Source organism: Macaca mulatta, chromosome 18 (genome assembly GCF_049350105.2).
Source record: "Macaca mulatta isolate MMU2019108-1 chromosome 18, T2T-MMU8v2.0, whole genome shotgun sequence".
Taxonomy (NCBI): Eukaryota; Metazoa; Chordata; class Mammalia; order Primates; family Cercopithecidae; genus Macaca; species Macaca mulatta.
Genome location: NC_133423.1, coordinates 75,395,426 through 75,411,175, shown reverse-complemented (window position 1 = coordinate 75,411,175; position 15,750 = coordinate 75,395,426). Strand labels below are relative to the sequence as shown.

At 37.5% G+C, this 15,750-nt stretch overlaps 1 protein-coding gene across 2 annotated transcripts in view; it reads left to right on the top strand.

The window, feature by feature from the left end:
- Positions 1–15,750, top strand: part of DLGAP1 (DLG associated protein 1) — a 968,455-nt gene that overhangs the window by 271,430 nt on the left and 681,275 nt on the right. The window lies entirely within an intron of this gene.

The following is a 15,750-nucleotide window of genomic DNA, read 5'->3' as shown; positions in this document are numbered from 1 at the left end:
TGTCTTAATCATTGTGGTTTCAGAGTATGTTTTTAGTTGGATCTTGTCAGTCCTCTTTAATATTTTCTTGACCACTCTGGTTCTTTTGCCTTTCCATATAAACTTAGGAATTGGTTTGTTTATATCTGTATAATAATTTTCTGGGATTTTGATTGGGATTGCATTTAACCTGTTAATTAAGCTGGGGAAACTGACATCTTAATAACGTTGAGTCCCTCTTAATATCTCTTCCATTTATTTAGACCTTCTTTGATTTTTCTCATCAAATCTTTGTAGTTTCAGTGCTTACTTCTTAGATGACTTGTTCATTGTGTAAGTTAAAATTTTTAAACCCAAATATGATATAGTTTTATTAAGACTTGTACTTTTAAACTACAACTGTTCTTATATAATAGTCTTCAGTAATCAAAACAGAAAGAAAATAAAAAGTTGCAACACCTGGGAAAGACGTAATGAAAAATAAAAATCACATCAACAACAATTGGAAATTACCAAGAAAAAATATTATTCCTTTATCTTTATATGTATAATACATACTCATTGGTAACAAGCAGGCCCTAGTTATAAAGCATTCGTTTTAGGGAGATGATTGAAATTCTTATTTCTGATGGTATTCTTGGATGTTTACAGCATTCATTATCTTAAAAACCAGAAAAGAACATAAAAAAGTAATTATCATTTTTAAGAGTTTTTACAGTGAGACAGATGAACTTTTAATATGATTATATATAAAATAATAAAACATTGATGACAACGTCATTCAAAAATATCTCCAGTAAAGAAATCCAGTGAGTAAAAGGTCTTCTGGGTTTGGTTTTTTTTTATATTTGGTTTAATTTAATCTGTCAATGACTTTATGTGACTCTTTGCATGTTGCAAAGAGAATTGAGATACCTTATAAGAATGAGTAAATCATTCCACTGTAAAGACACATGCATACATGTGTTTATTGCAGCACTATTTACAATAGCAAAGACTTGGAACCAATCCAAATGCCCATCAATCATTGGCTGGATAAAGAAAATGTGGCACATATACACCATGGAATACTATGCAGCCATAAAAAAGAATGAGTTCGTGTCCTTTGTGGGGACATGGATGAAGCTGGAAACCATCATCTTCAGCAAACTAACACAAAACAGAAAACAAAACACCACATGTTCTCACTTATAAGTGGAAGTTGAACAATGAGAACACATGGACACAGGGAGGGAAACAACACACACTGGGCCCTGTCAGGGTGTGGGGGTCAAGGGGAGGGAGAGGATTAGGACAAATACCTAATGCATGCGAGGCTTAAGACCTAGATGATGGGTTGATAGGTGCAGCAAACCACCATGGCACACGTATACCTATGTAACAAACCTGCACATTCTGCACACGTATCCCAGAACTTAAAATGAATTTTTAAAAAAAATTGCCTAATATATTTTCAATAAATATTTGAAACTGAATAAATGAGTGGATTCTAGAATGAATAAATTATCAAATAAATAGGGATAAAGGAAAAATAATGACAGTTTTAAGATGAAACCAATTAGCACACAGAAATACAAAAATTGGTAACATACATTTTTGAAATTTTATCACCAAAAACAAGGAGGGAAAGATAATCAGATGCCCGTGTCCTTTTGATTTAAATTTGTTATACAATTTATTCTTAAAACAATACAATTAAATTGACAATTTATTTTTATTTTATTTTATTTTATTTTTGACACAGGGTCTCACTCTGTCTCGTAGGCTGGAGTGCAGTGGCACGATCTCTGCTTAGGGTTCGAGCAATTCTTGTGCCTCAGATTTCCAAGTAGCTGAGATTACAAGGACACACTACCACATCTGGCTAATTTTTGTTTTTTTTTGTTTTTGTTTTTTTTTTGAGACGGAGTCTCGCTCTGTCGCCCAGGCTGGAGTGCGGTGGCCGGATATCAGCTCACTGCAAGCTCCGCCTCCCGGGTTCACGCCATTCTCCTGCCTCAGCCTCCCGAGTAGCTGAGCCTACAGGCGCCCACCACCTCGCCCACCACCTCGCCCGGCTAGTTTTTTTGTATTTTTAGTAGAGACGGGGTTTCACCATGTTAGCCAGGATGGTCTCGATCTCCTGACCTCGTGATCCGCCCGCCTCGGCCTCCCAAAGTGCTGGGATTACAGGCTTGAGCCACCGCGACCGGCCTAATTTTGGTATTTTTAATAGAGACAGAGTTTCACCATTTGACCAGGCTGGTCTCAAACTCCTGACCTCAAGCGATCCACCCACCTCAGCCTCCCAAATTGCTGGGATTACAGGCATGAGCCACCACCCAGCTGACAATTTAATTTAAAAAATTAATTATTTAACAAGCCACATTACTTTCTTTAGTCAAATTTTCAATAAGATAACTTTGTGTAGAAATAGCCCAGATCTCACAGCAGCAATACAGAAAATGGATGATACTAACCATACTCTGCTTTTCATCTAACTGGATTTATAACTTTGCATTTATACACACAATATTAATGTACTAAGAATTGAAAAAGAGAGTTTCTCTAGAAAATGTTTTAGTTCTTAACACTTCAGCACTTAAAATCTCTGTATAAAATATTAACACACTTCAGAGAGAAAATTAACACTTTAAATACAAATTTTGCAAGGTCAATATCTTGGAACCTTTAAAGGAGCATTCACTGGACAAAAGCTGGAAGCATTCTTCTTGAAAACTGGCACAAGACAAGGAAGCTCTGTCTCACTCCTCCTATTCAACATAGTATTGGAAGTCCTGGCCAGAACAATCAGGCAAGAGAAACAAAGCACATCCAGATAGGAAGAGAAGTCAAACTATCCCTGTTTGCAGATGACTTCTAGAAAACTTCATACTTTTGGCCCAAAAGCTCTTTGAGCTGATAAACAATTTCAGCAAAGTTTCAGGATATAAAATCAACATACAAAAATCACTAACATTTCTGTATACCAACAACACTCAAGCCAAGAGCCAAATCAGGAACACAATCTTATTTGCAATTGCCACCAAAGAAGACAATACCTGGCTAATCAGTGAGATGAGAGAGTACTACAATGAAAAATACAAGACACTACTGAAAGAAATCAGAAGACACAAACAAATGGAAAAACATCCCATGCTTATGGATAGGAAGAATCAATATCATTCAAATGGCCATACTGACCAAAGCAATTTACAGATTCAATACTATTCCTATTAAACTACCAACAATATTCTTCACAGAAACTATTTTAAAATCAATATTGACCAAAAAAGACCCTGAGTAGCCAAGGCAATCCTACGCAAAAAGAACAAAGCTGGAGGCATCACTTTACCTGACTTCAAATGGTACACAGGGCTACAGTAACCCAAACAGCATGGTACTGGTACAAAAAAAGACATATAGACCAGTGGAACAGAATAGAGAGCCCAGAAGTAAGACCACACATCTATAACCATCTGATCTTTGACAAAGATGACAAAAACAAACAATGGGGAAAAGATTACTTATTGAACAAATGGCATTGGGATAACTGGTTAGCCACATGCAGAATATTGAAAATTGACCCCTTCCTCACACCATATACAAAAATCAATGAAAGACAGATTAAAGACTTAAATGTAAAAGCCAAAACTATAAAAACCCTGGAAGATGACCTAGGCAATACCATTCTGGATATACAAACTAGCAAAGATTGATGACAAAGATGCCAAAAGCAATCTCAACAAAAGCAAAAGTTGACAAATGAGATCTAATTAAACTTAACAACTTCTGCACTGCAAAAGAAACTATCAAAAGAGTAAACAGACAGCCTACAGAATGGGAGAAAATATTTGCAAACTATGCATCCAACAAAGGTCTAAAATCCAGCATCTATAAGGAACTTAAACAAATTTACAAAAAAATAAACACTACCATTAAAAAGTGGGCAAGTGAGAGGAACAGACACTTTTCAAAAGAGGACATACATGAGGCCAATAAGCAGAGGGAAAAAAAAGCTTAATATCACTGATCATTAAAGAAATGCAAATCAGAACCATAAAGAGATACTATTTCACACTGGTCAGAATGGCTGTTATTAAAAAGTCAAAAAATAACGGATGCTGGCAAGGTTGCAGAGAAAAGGAAATGCTAATACACTGTTGCTGGGAGTGTAAACTAGTTCAGTCATTGTGAAAAGCAGTGTGATGATTCCTTAAAGAGCTAAAAGGAACTACCATTTGTCCCAGCAGTCCCATTACTGGTGTATACCCAGTGAAATACAAATCCTTCTACCATAAAAACCCATGCATGTGAATGTTCATTGCAGCACTATTCACAATTGCAAAGACATGAAATCAACCTAAATGTCCTTCAGTGACATTCAACCTAAATGAAATCAACCTAAATGTCCATCAAATATCCAAAATGTGGTGCATGTTCACCATGGAATACTATGCAGCTATAAAAAAGAAAGAAATCATGTCCTTTACAGGAACGTGGATGGAGCTAAAGGCCATTAGCAAACTAACACAGGATCAGAAAACCAAATACCTCATGTTCTCACTTACAAGTGGGAGCTAAATGATGAAAACACATGGATAAATACAGAGGGTAATGAAAGACACTGGGGCCTGTTTGAGAGTGGAGGGAGAGGATCAGAAAAAATAACTATTGGGTACCTGGGTGATGAAATAATCTGTACACAAACCCCCGTGACACAAGTTTACATACGTAAGAAACCTGCACATGGACCCCTGAACCTGAAGTAAAAGTAAAAAAAAAAAAAAAAAACTCAAATACTTCATGAAAATCTTGCTTAAAATAGAAAACCAAATTTTATTCTTGTCTTATTATATTATTAATATTGAAGCTAATTTTAAAAATAAAATGTTTTAAAAAAGCATTCACTCACACGTTTTGTAAATTTACTAAATATTAAGGTAAATAGTATTTAACAGACACTGTCCAGGACCCTGGGAATAAAAAGATGAATGAGGAAAAGATAACTAGGAAAGTATCTAGTCTAGTGGGAAGACAGGATCATTAAAATCAACTGCATTAAGTGATCTCTAACGTAACTAGGAAAGTATCCAGTCTAGTGGGAAGACAGGGATGTGTGCAGATCATTAAAATCAAGTGCATTAAGTGATCTCTAACGTATTAGATTGTTCACAGAACATCAAAGGAGCCAGGGAGTAGCTGGAAGAAGAGAAAGACTCTCTGAGTGACAGTGCAGGACACTGGGTGCATATAATTCAGGTCTCAAAATATAAATGGCTTTTGCAGGGTGCTTAGAATGGAAGAAACATTCCTCCATCCATCAGAGATGTGTATGTGGTAATTTGCACAAGTATCATGGGATCCCAGAACTTCAGTTTAGTATGGCAAAATAAGCAGATTGCACTCCTAAAAAACAAATTAAAACTCTTTGATTTCCCTTTTATCTTAAAAGAAGAAAAGGCGGAGTGCTGTTGGCTTTTTATCCAAGTAGTAGAATCCTGGGTATTGTGTTTACTCTCTATATAGGCTTATCAGTGCTTAGAAATACCATTGAACGAAATCAGCATGTCTGTGAGAGTTATGTACAATACCAATTTATTGATTAGATTTAGAATAACGACCCAGTGTTTACACTGAGGGATTTGTCTTCTCTGAGTTAACTAAAATTATGGTCTACCAAAGCCCAATAGGAGAATTCTTGGCTTTTGAAACTATGTATTTTAATGCAGCATTAGCCAGGAAAGACCTAGTTATCTGGTCACCCAACAAAATGATCTTTCTGTCCATGTTAATAAATGTAAATAATTATTCTACCATTTGGTAATGTTAGGATGGCTATGGCTTTTCATCCCGAGGGGTTTTGGTTCCAGTGCCAAATGCAGCTCTATAAACTGTGCAGAAGTAAATTTAGGTCATGATCAATACAAGCAATTAAAAAGCCTTTGCAAAAGTGGCTAAGGCTTTGAATTCATTTAATTATGTTAGACCCAGTGTAGGAAAAGAAAAGGTTACCTTTTTTCTTAAAGTTTACCCAGAATTTTTTCAAACATTTAAAGCTCTTCTTTTTGCAGTACAGATTTGCTTTTGCGTAAACTGGCTCTATTAATCTAAAAATAGACTGCTTGTAGAATATTATTAACTTTCCTGCGTGGGCATTATGCACATTCTGTACCATCACTCTCTGCAACAAGATGAGAAAATACCCTCAGGTCTGTCTTTGTACTGGGAAAGCTTTCTGGAAAATAAAATGAAAGGGATACTTAGGCCATATTTGATGGAAAGAAAAAGTACAGTATTTTCAGATGTTAGTTGTAGACCAAGAGGGAGAATTAATTTATAGGCACGACTAATGCTCAGTCTTGTTAAAGAAATGATTGTGCATGAAACCCAGATAAAGATTATCTGATGGCTTCCACGGAAAACTACATGGCAATTAATTCTTCGTAGCTTCTAGTAGGAAGGTTGGAATCCATGACTCTTCCCTTTCTGGAGGAAAGAGGAAATGGACGACTCAAAGGAGCCATATAATTTAAAAAAGAAAAGAAAAATGTACAGAGGTCAAGAAACAAGGTCAAAAGTTTAAGAAAGTTAAATTATAGTGCAAAAGGTACTGGAGAATTTTGTCAATAAAGTGGCTTGTACCTTCAAATAATGTTTTGATTTTTTGAAATGCCTACTTTTGATAGACATATATATATGGAAATAATATACAAGGAAATGTTCCCTTTAGTCTGCCTCTTCTCATATAATCTATGAAATCCTGGTATATCTCTCTTCTTTCTAAATATTTCTTATTTCTTCAGTTAGCCTCTCACATTGTCAATTAAGTCATTTTATTTTGCAGTAGACTTAAACTTGTCTATTTTTCTTAAATCTCAATTAGGGAAAATTATTTGCCTGGTGGACATCAAGTTATGCGCAGAAAGGACTGATAGTTTTCAGTATGACTTCTATATTTAATTTTCTTGCATATTCAAAATGCCAAGAATTTGATTTAATGTACTTTCTTCCTAAAAAGCTGTTCTGTTAGCGTATTTTTTCTTTTGCTTTCTGATGGTCTGTTTTGGCAGCTCATGTTTCTGTAACCATCAGTCATTGGCCTACCTTTGAAATAATGGAGACATGTTTATAATTGTCATTTTAAGGAGCCCAACTATGATTACCCTTATCTGAAATATGTTCCTTCCTTGTTCACAATCTCCTGCAAACATTGTTTTCTTCCTCTCTACCCTTTTGAAGTGAATTCAATGTTATCAACTATTGACAGACAACAGTTTCATTAAGGGCAGCGCATTATTATTATTTCACTTGATTCTACCTGTCCATGGTCCAGCATTTCTAAAACCCAACTATCCCTTGTAGGTGCTAGTGTGCTGGTAACATTTAATAACCAGTGTAGGGGAAGAAGAATAATTATTACCTCAACCCTAATAAGTTCTAAGTTGGAATGGACCACATAGCAACTTTAAAAAGAGAAAAACAAACAGAAGTTTATTAATATGTTTATTTAATATATGCATGGAAGATATCTTGGGAATGAGTAATTTTCAAAGAGGTGGCTTGAATTCCAACTTATGTGGGATCTTCTACAAAGAACAGTCAATGTTTAGAGAAGTGACAAGACAAAAAAAAAAAAAAGACTTTGTATCTCTAGGGGCCACAAGGTGGGGGAAGGAAAATAACTGTCAGAAAAAGGCTGGTTTGTAAAGCTTGCTAACGTAGTTTCCTCTGGTGCCATCTTCCGGCCCATAAGGGTGAAAAGCTCTCTTCAGTGGTTAACCTTTGTTCTCCTTTCAGAGAGGGGAGGTGAAATAGCTTTTGTCTTTATAAATTTACATCCCAATTTTAGGCAAATAGAGAGAGGGCAAAGAGCCTTCCTGCTTCTGCTCGTTCTTAATTCCTTCAGCCCAATCCCAGACTTCTGCCAAACAGGCACATTTGGGTGTAGTGTATTCTGGTTTCCCATACCTGCTGTCAGAAAAATGGTTTTCTGACAGTGTCTGTAGTGCGTGCACTTTTTCCATGGCTAGCTTCAAGCTAGCAGCAAGTCTTTCCCGACCCCTGCTTTGAAAAGAAATGAGTATGGTCTCCCTAGCCAGACCCCACCATGCCAACTGAAAAATAGGCTGGAGCAGGGGGATCTGCAAATCCCTGTCATCTTCTCTTTAACTGAGTGCACTTAGTGTTACAGATTGGAATACATGTGTGGCTACTGGTGTTTCTTCTAATGGAAGAAAATAGCTCCCATATTTATTAGTAGTACTGCTATTACTTTCTCAGTAAGGGCTCCCCTAATTTCTTTTTTTGGAGCAAACAAAACATTATCTAGCAAAAGCTGTAGATGTGTTTGTTTATGAGTACCATACATACATACAGCCCACATGAGAAGTGAGAATGTTAAAATACCAGACACTTTAAAAAAAAAGGAAGAAATCCAAAGACACTTAAACAAGGGAACAATAAAGGAAAGAAATTAAAGGTTGATTGTTGTCCAGATATAGTGGTACATACTTGAAAATGTGTCCTTGAAAGTCTGTTAAAAAATCAGACACAGGAGCTTTCAGTTTTGTTATGAATAAGAGTATTTTCAGCCAAGATAGTAGTGCTTCTCCTTGTTCACAGAGGTATAGACTCCTATCACCGGTAGCTCCTGCTGCGTTTTCTCCTTTAATATACTGCCACAGTATATATGTCAATCACCTGTGAAATTAAAAAATTGTCCCTGTAGCGGTTGGATTCAGTTTGTTAGTCCGTGTCTTATCAAAAACCGTTTAAATGTATCTCTGGTGACATTTCAATGATAATTAAAAGCAAGATTCCAAAGTTTCAGGAGGGAAGCATATTTTCAGTTACATCTTAACTCATCCAATAACTCTGCCAAGAAATGAGTTCATCACATGAAATAACAGGAGTCTAATTCTTCCCATAATCTTTCATTTTAACATTTCATTTATGAACAACCAAGATGAGAAGACGGATGTGATATAAGGTCTCTATTTTATAAAAGAGATGTGAAAAATCCTAGACATAAATCATCTTATTAAGTTAGGTCAAATAGTCAAGAAAATGTGAGATATTCTTACCTAACTTGGGCACTAAAAGAATATTATTTTATTTTTACTCAAACCCATCAGTATCTCTGTCCATTAGTAGAAGTCCTTGGTGCCTGAACCTCTGAGCAGCTTCCTGACTGGTCCCTCTGTCTCCAGCCTGGCCTTCTTTCTACCTGGACACCCTTGCAATTGTCATCTTCCACAAGCAGAGCTCTGAACATTTGGCTTCCCAGCAAATCTTTACTGAAAGCCAGTTTCTCCATTATTTCCTCCTGGTTAGAAGTGATTTTCCCTACCTCTGAACATATCTCTATGCTATGATTTTAAAAAAAAAAAAAACCTTCACCATCTAAAGAATATTATGTGTGTGAGAAGCAGAACACAAATGTTAGAGCAAGATGGTGAAATGTTAATACCAGGTGAGCCTGGGTAAAAGTTGTATGCATATTCTTTGTACTAGTATTGTAACTTTTTGTATTTAATGTTTATTTCAAAATAAATACTTTTTAAAAACCTTCAACAACAGATCCCAGTTTATGAAACTCAATAATTCTCCCATTGGTGCCACCTGCTCCAGTTACACGAGGTGATTGTAATATTGGCTCTGAATTAAGCCTTGCAAGATATGCGCTTCCTGGTAGAGCAACATAAAGGGCAATGTCAAATGTGTGGAAATCTGGGAAAGTGTAATGTCTTTGGGGTAATTGACCACCTCTCCCATTTTGTTTGAGACTGAGGGGGGTCCCGATACGGGACTTCCAATGCTACAAGTAGTAAAGTCCCAGACAAACCCAGATAAGTCAGTCACATCCTTTGTGGGACTCTGCCGGATGAGTGTAACTGAAGCCAAACACTGGTGTCAGGAGTGCTAGGCAACAATCCAGAGGAACATTCTGTGTTTCATTCTGTGTGAAATAGGAAACCAGATAAGCCCTTTCTGCTACGAAGGGAGAGAGTTGTATGATGAAAAGTGTAAGTTGTGTTAAAAGAAAATTCATCTTTGATGTACACATGATTGTGGAGAGAGGGAGATCACGAGGGAGATCCGTGTTGCTGTGTTGTGTGAGGATTTCCGTTGCCTGTCAGTAAAGTCCACGTTCCTTAGCTCAGAACAGAAGACTTATTTGTAAGGAATACCATGTATCCCGGGCAATATAAATGACTTTTGCTCACCCCAAAACAACTGATAAAGTTAATGTCATTTTGCCCAATTTGAAAAATACAGGCACTGAAGATCAGAGAGGTCAAGTGCCTTCCCCAAGGAACTCAGCCGAGATTTAATGGCTAGATGTGTGTGGAGTGAGGTTACTGGGGGAATAATTCAAGTTGCCAGAAGTTTTGATTCTAGGATTCATGTACTAAAAAAAAAGGAGAAAGAGCTTTTATTTCTTTTTCATTTTATTACAAATAAACTTATTGAGATACTAAAGCACATAGGATATGTGTGAGGCTTTACGAGGCTACAACTTGGGCCTAAGTGTCAGAGTCTCGGCTAACATACTGCTCATATCCAGCTGTGTGACCTTGAATAAATTACTCTGTATCTCAGTTTTCTCATAGAATGATGATAGTATGTCTCATAACTAATGTAAGACACTTATCACAGTACCTGGTACTTAATAGGCACTAAATCAATAAGGAAAATAACAAAAGTCATCATGACTATTTTAATGTTAAAAGGGAATGGTCTTAAGTTAGGAACTTAAACGTAAGCAGAAACTACCTCTATTTTATTGAATAGTGAGCATTTCTGCCTGTGAGCATCATTAAGGCCATTACTTTTGACAACTGTTAGAGTCGCTGGTGTCATTTAGCAGAATGCAGGGCACTCTCAGATGATTTCTATGAACACTGGTGACTTTCACTTATCACATGGTGACATTTTATGTTTCATAATCCTCATCAGTTTGAAGGTTACAGAAAAAAGAGATACAGACTTATCCAATAAATGAAAACCTGATTTCTTTGTCTTAAGCCTAAAGGACAGAGTTGCATTTTAATCTCTGCTTTGTTGTCCTGTGAAGGAGCTACCTTTACACACATTGCTCTCAACATGCAAATGTTTTATTGTTTTAGGATAGGAATCAGGTTCCTGGCATACTGTGGTTTTTATAATAAACACATAATGTTCCTTGCAGTGGGTGGGTTTATTATAAATAAAAATGTTATGAATAAAGTTCCATTTCAAGATAATCTAGCATCATGTATGTAATCATTTTCAGTAGATATTAGACATTTCCATATTGCATACTCTTTATAACAATATGTTCACACTCTAAAATGTAATATGAAAATACATTGACCTTAATATATACTTACTATTTATTATTTAAGTTACATGAGATTTATCAAGCTCTGTATATTTTAAGATTCTTGGAAAAAGCTCTTGGAATGTTTTCACAATATAAAATATGACTATAAAAAGCATTTCCTTTAGAGTCAGTATAAAATAGTAGCATTCTAAACTCTAGTGTCATTGATTAATATGCAAAGAAATGGGTATGAAAAAGTATGTACTGAACCATATACTAAATAGACATTTAATGAGCACCTTATTCTATTTCTGAAGCACCATACTAGTCACTATGAGATACACTAAGATAAATAAGATTTAGCATCTGACCTTCTGATTATCCATACTGGAAACTAAGAAAAGTATGCAAAAAATTATAAAACAAACTATGACGTGTTCTAAAACATGTTTTAGAATCAAGTAGGCAGAGATAAAAAAATATGTAGTGGTGTGTGCTTATAGTTCCATCTAGGGAGGCTGAGGCAGGAGGATCCCTTAAGCTGAGAAGTTTGAGATCAGCTTGGGCAACATAGGGAGACCCCTGTCTCTAGTGTGTGTGTGTGTGTGTGTGTGTGTGTGTGTGTGTGTGTGTGTGTGTTCAAACAAAGTCAAGGCATATGCATTAGTCAAGTTTTATTCATGAAAACAGCCACTCTAAGTATTGTGAAAACGAAGTGTTTAATATGGGAATTCCACTCTGCACAATTGTGGGAGAAGGTGAGAAAGCGAGGATTTGCAAGGGGCATACTGAAGAATCAAACAGTCCCTAGCTAGACCACATTAGGGTGTAGTGTGCAAGGAACCCAGGGAGCCTTGCACAATCTGCCACTGGCATGTGTCTGTTGAAGAAGAGCTTGACCCACCTCTCTGCCTTCAGTGACAAGTTCAGAGAGATGGATGGAACTGCCACTCCTGGTGAAGCTGCTGACCTGGGGCAGCACCTGTCTCTGAGGGTCTGCATCCAAGATCCAGGTGTGAGCCTGGGGCTGATGTTGGGGCCAACAGACAGGAAAATATGCTGGGCACACAGTGCAAGCATATTTTTGCATATTTGCATGGTCTCAATCTCCTGACCTCATTAGAGCAAGAACAAGCTGGATTCCGACATCTTTTATCACCATCATTTATCATGATAAACTTCCATGGACAATGGCATCCGCCCCATTCCTTCTTCCAATTCTCAAAGTCCTGTCTTGGCCAACTTAACTCACAACAATAGAGGAGCAGGGGATTCCAGGAAAAGTACCTTCTAGACTTCACCAAGTTGGCATAAATGACCAAGAGCTTGACCAGTGCTTTGTAATTAGTAATAGTATTAATATCAGCAACATGTAGGCTAAAAATGGGGCAGAGCTGGAAAGGAGGGGAAAGGAGACTGCTGTAGTGTTGCAGGAGATTATAATAAAGATCTGAATAAGGGTAAGACCATTAGAAATGGGGCTCCTCCTAGATGGAGCAGATAGGGCAAGTTAAGAAGTAGGAGTTAGCTCTGGGGCTTTGAACTCACATAATATGAATGGTTGGTCCATTAAAAATATACATCACGTGAATGGCTGCTGGTTTGAAATAGAAATACACTTGGTTTTAGATGTGTGAAAGTGCTGCATGACTAGTGAAGAATATATACAATAAATATCTGGAAATGAATGGCTGGAACACTAGACACAGAGATTTGGAAGTCATTCACTTGGAAATGATGGATAGTCATTTTCTATTTACAATATGTAGTGAGAAAAGTCAGGTAGGATAAACTTCTGACCTACATCAAGGGACTGATGAAATTAATCAGTGTGAATTGCTATAAAGAGCATAAAATACCTAGCTAACAAAGGATGTGAAGGACTTCTACAAGGAGAACTATAAACCACTGTTCAAGGAAGTAAGAGAGGACACCAACAAATGGAAAAACATTCCATTCTCATGGATAAGAAGAATCAATATCATGAAAATGGCTGTACTACCTGACTTCAAACTATACTACAAGGTTACAGTAAAAACAACATGGTACTGTTGTTGTTGTTTTTTTGTTTTTTGTTTTTTGTTTTTTGTTTTGAGATGGAGTCTTGCTCTGTCACCCAGGCTGGAGTGCAGTGGCATGATCTCGGCTCACTGCAAGCTCCGCCTCCTGGGTTCACACCATTCTCCTGCCTCAGCCTCCCAAGTAGCTGGTACTACAGGTGCCCGCCACCACGCCCAACTAATTTTTTGTATTTTTCGTAGAGACGGGGTTTCGCCATGGTCTCAATCTCCTGACCTCGTGATCCGCCCACCTCAGCCTCCCAAAGTACTGGGATTACAGGAGTGAGCCACTGTGCCCGGCCACAGCATGGTACTGTTTTGAGCATGGTACCAAAAAAGACATATAGACCAATGGAACAGAACAGAGGCCTCAGAAATAACACCACACATCTACAAACATCCAATCTTTGACAAACCTGACAAAAACAAGCAATGGGGAAAGGATCTCCTATTCAATAAATGGTGCTGGGAAAACTGGCAAGTCATATGCAGAAAACTGAAACTGGACCCATTCCTTACACATTATACAAAAATTAAATCAAGATGGATTAAAGACTTAAATGTAATAGCCAAAACCACAAAAACCCTAGAAAAAAACCTAGGCAATACCATTCAGGACATAGGCATGGGCAAATATTTCACGACAAAAAATGCCAAAAAGAATTGCAATAAATGTCAAAATTGACAAATGGGATCTAATTGAACTGAGGAGCTTCTGCACAACAAAAGAAACTATCATCAGAGTGAACAGGCAACCTACAGAATGGGAGAAAATTTTTGCAATCCAAGAAAAAAAAAACATCAAAAAGGGGGTGAAGGATATGTATAGACACTTCTCAAAAGAAGACATTGTGTGGCCAACAAACATATGAAAAAAAGCTCATCATCACTGGTCATTAGATAAATGCAAATCAAAACCACAATGAGATACCATCCCACACCAATCAGAATGGCAACTATTAAAAAGTCAAGAATAGTAGATGCTGGTGAGGCTGTGGAGAAATAGGAGTGCTTTTACACCGTTGGTGAGAATGTAAATTAGTTCAACCATTGTGGAAGACAGTATGGTAATTCCTCAAGGATCTAGAACCAGAAATAGCATTTGACCCAGCAATCCCATTACTAGGTGTATACCCAAAGGAATATAAATCATTCTTCTATAAAGACACACGTACTTATGTGTTTATTGCAGCACTATTTACAATAGCAAAGTCATGGAACCAACCCCAAATGCCCATCAATAATAGACTGGATAAAGAAAATGTGGTACATATACATCATGGAATACTACTGAGCCATAAAAAAAAAATGAGATCATGTCCTTTGCAGGGACATGGATGAAGCTGGAAGCCATCATCTTCAGCAAACTAACACAAAACAGAAAACCAAACACCACATGTTCTCACTCATAAGTGGGAGTTGAACAATGAGAACACATGGACACAGAGAGGGGAACAACACACACCAGGGCGAGTTGGGGGGTGGCAGGTGTGGAAACTTAGAGGGCAGGTCAATAGGGGCAGCAAACCATCACACACATGTATACCTATGTAACAAACCAGCGTGTTCTGCACATGTATCCCAGAACTTAAAGTAAAATATAATAAAAATAATGGAATTAATCAGCGTGTCCACGGGCAGCTCAGGGCAGGTGTTAGCCACTGACTTAAGGACTGGAATTCTACCACAGATGGGAAGCTCCTTCTTGGGTCTCTGGGTTGGGGTTTGGTGCGATTAGAATTCAGGTAATTGGAAGTACTGTGTTTGGGGAATATTCCCAGGCACGTAGGACTTATGCCCTGAAGCACTGAATGAGAAAATGTCCAATTAACCTCCTAGAAGACTGGAGAAGAGGATGGAGGTTGAGTGAATCCTGGGTCAACGAGAATCACTGATGTTTAACTTTTAGCATGGGAGGTGAGGGAAAGGGAGGCCAGGTACGGGTGCAGAAGGTGGAACTTATGCAAGTAGTGATACAGGTCATTCCTCTGAGGATAAAGGAACTGGAGATGTCCTGAGAGCCAGGTAGAAACCATGAGTGGATCCAACCGGGTGCAATAATGGGTCAAAGGAGGAAAAGGACCACATATTTGAAATTGCTACTTTGTCAGGGGACAAGCTCTCAGCAGCCATTACATTTATTGAGCTTCCATCAGGTCTGTTTACTTCACTGTCTTATTTTTCACCAAATCACAGAAAGTTTTGTCTTTCTGACAAAAGTCTCAGAGTCTGGCTGGATTCATATACGCATTTCTCTTCCTCCTTTTAACTGAGACTTTGCAGTCTACGATTGGCCTAGGCTGCAGTGTCATGCTTCCCATGTGAAGTCCGAAACTTTGAATTTTCATAAGTAGAGCCTAGGATTTTTTAAAATTTTCAAATAGAAACCATGGAAAATGAGTTGATTAAAATAACCAGTGTCTG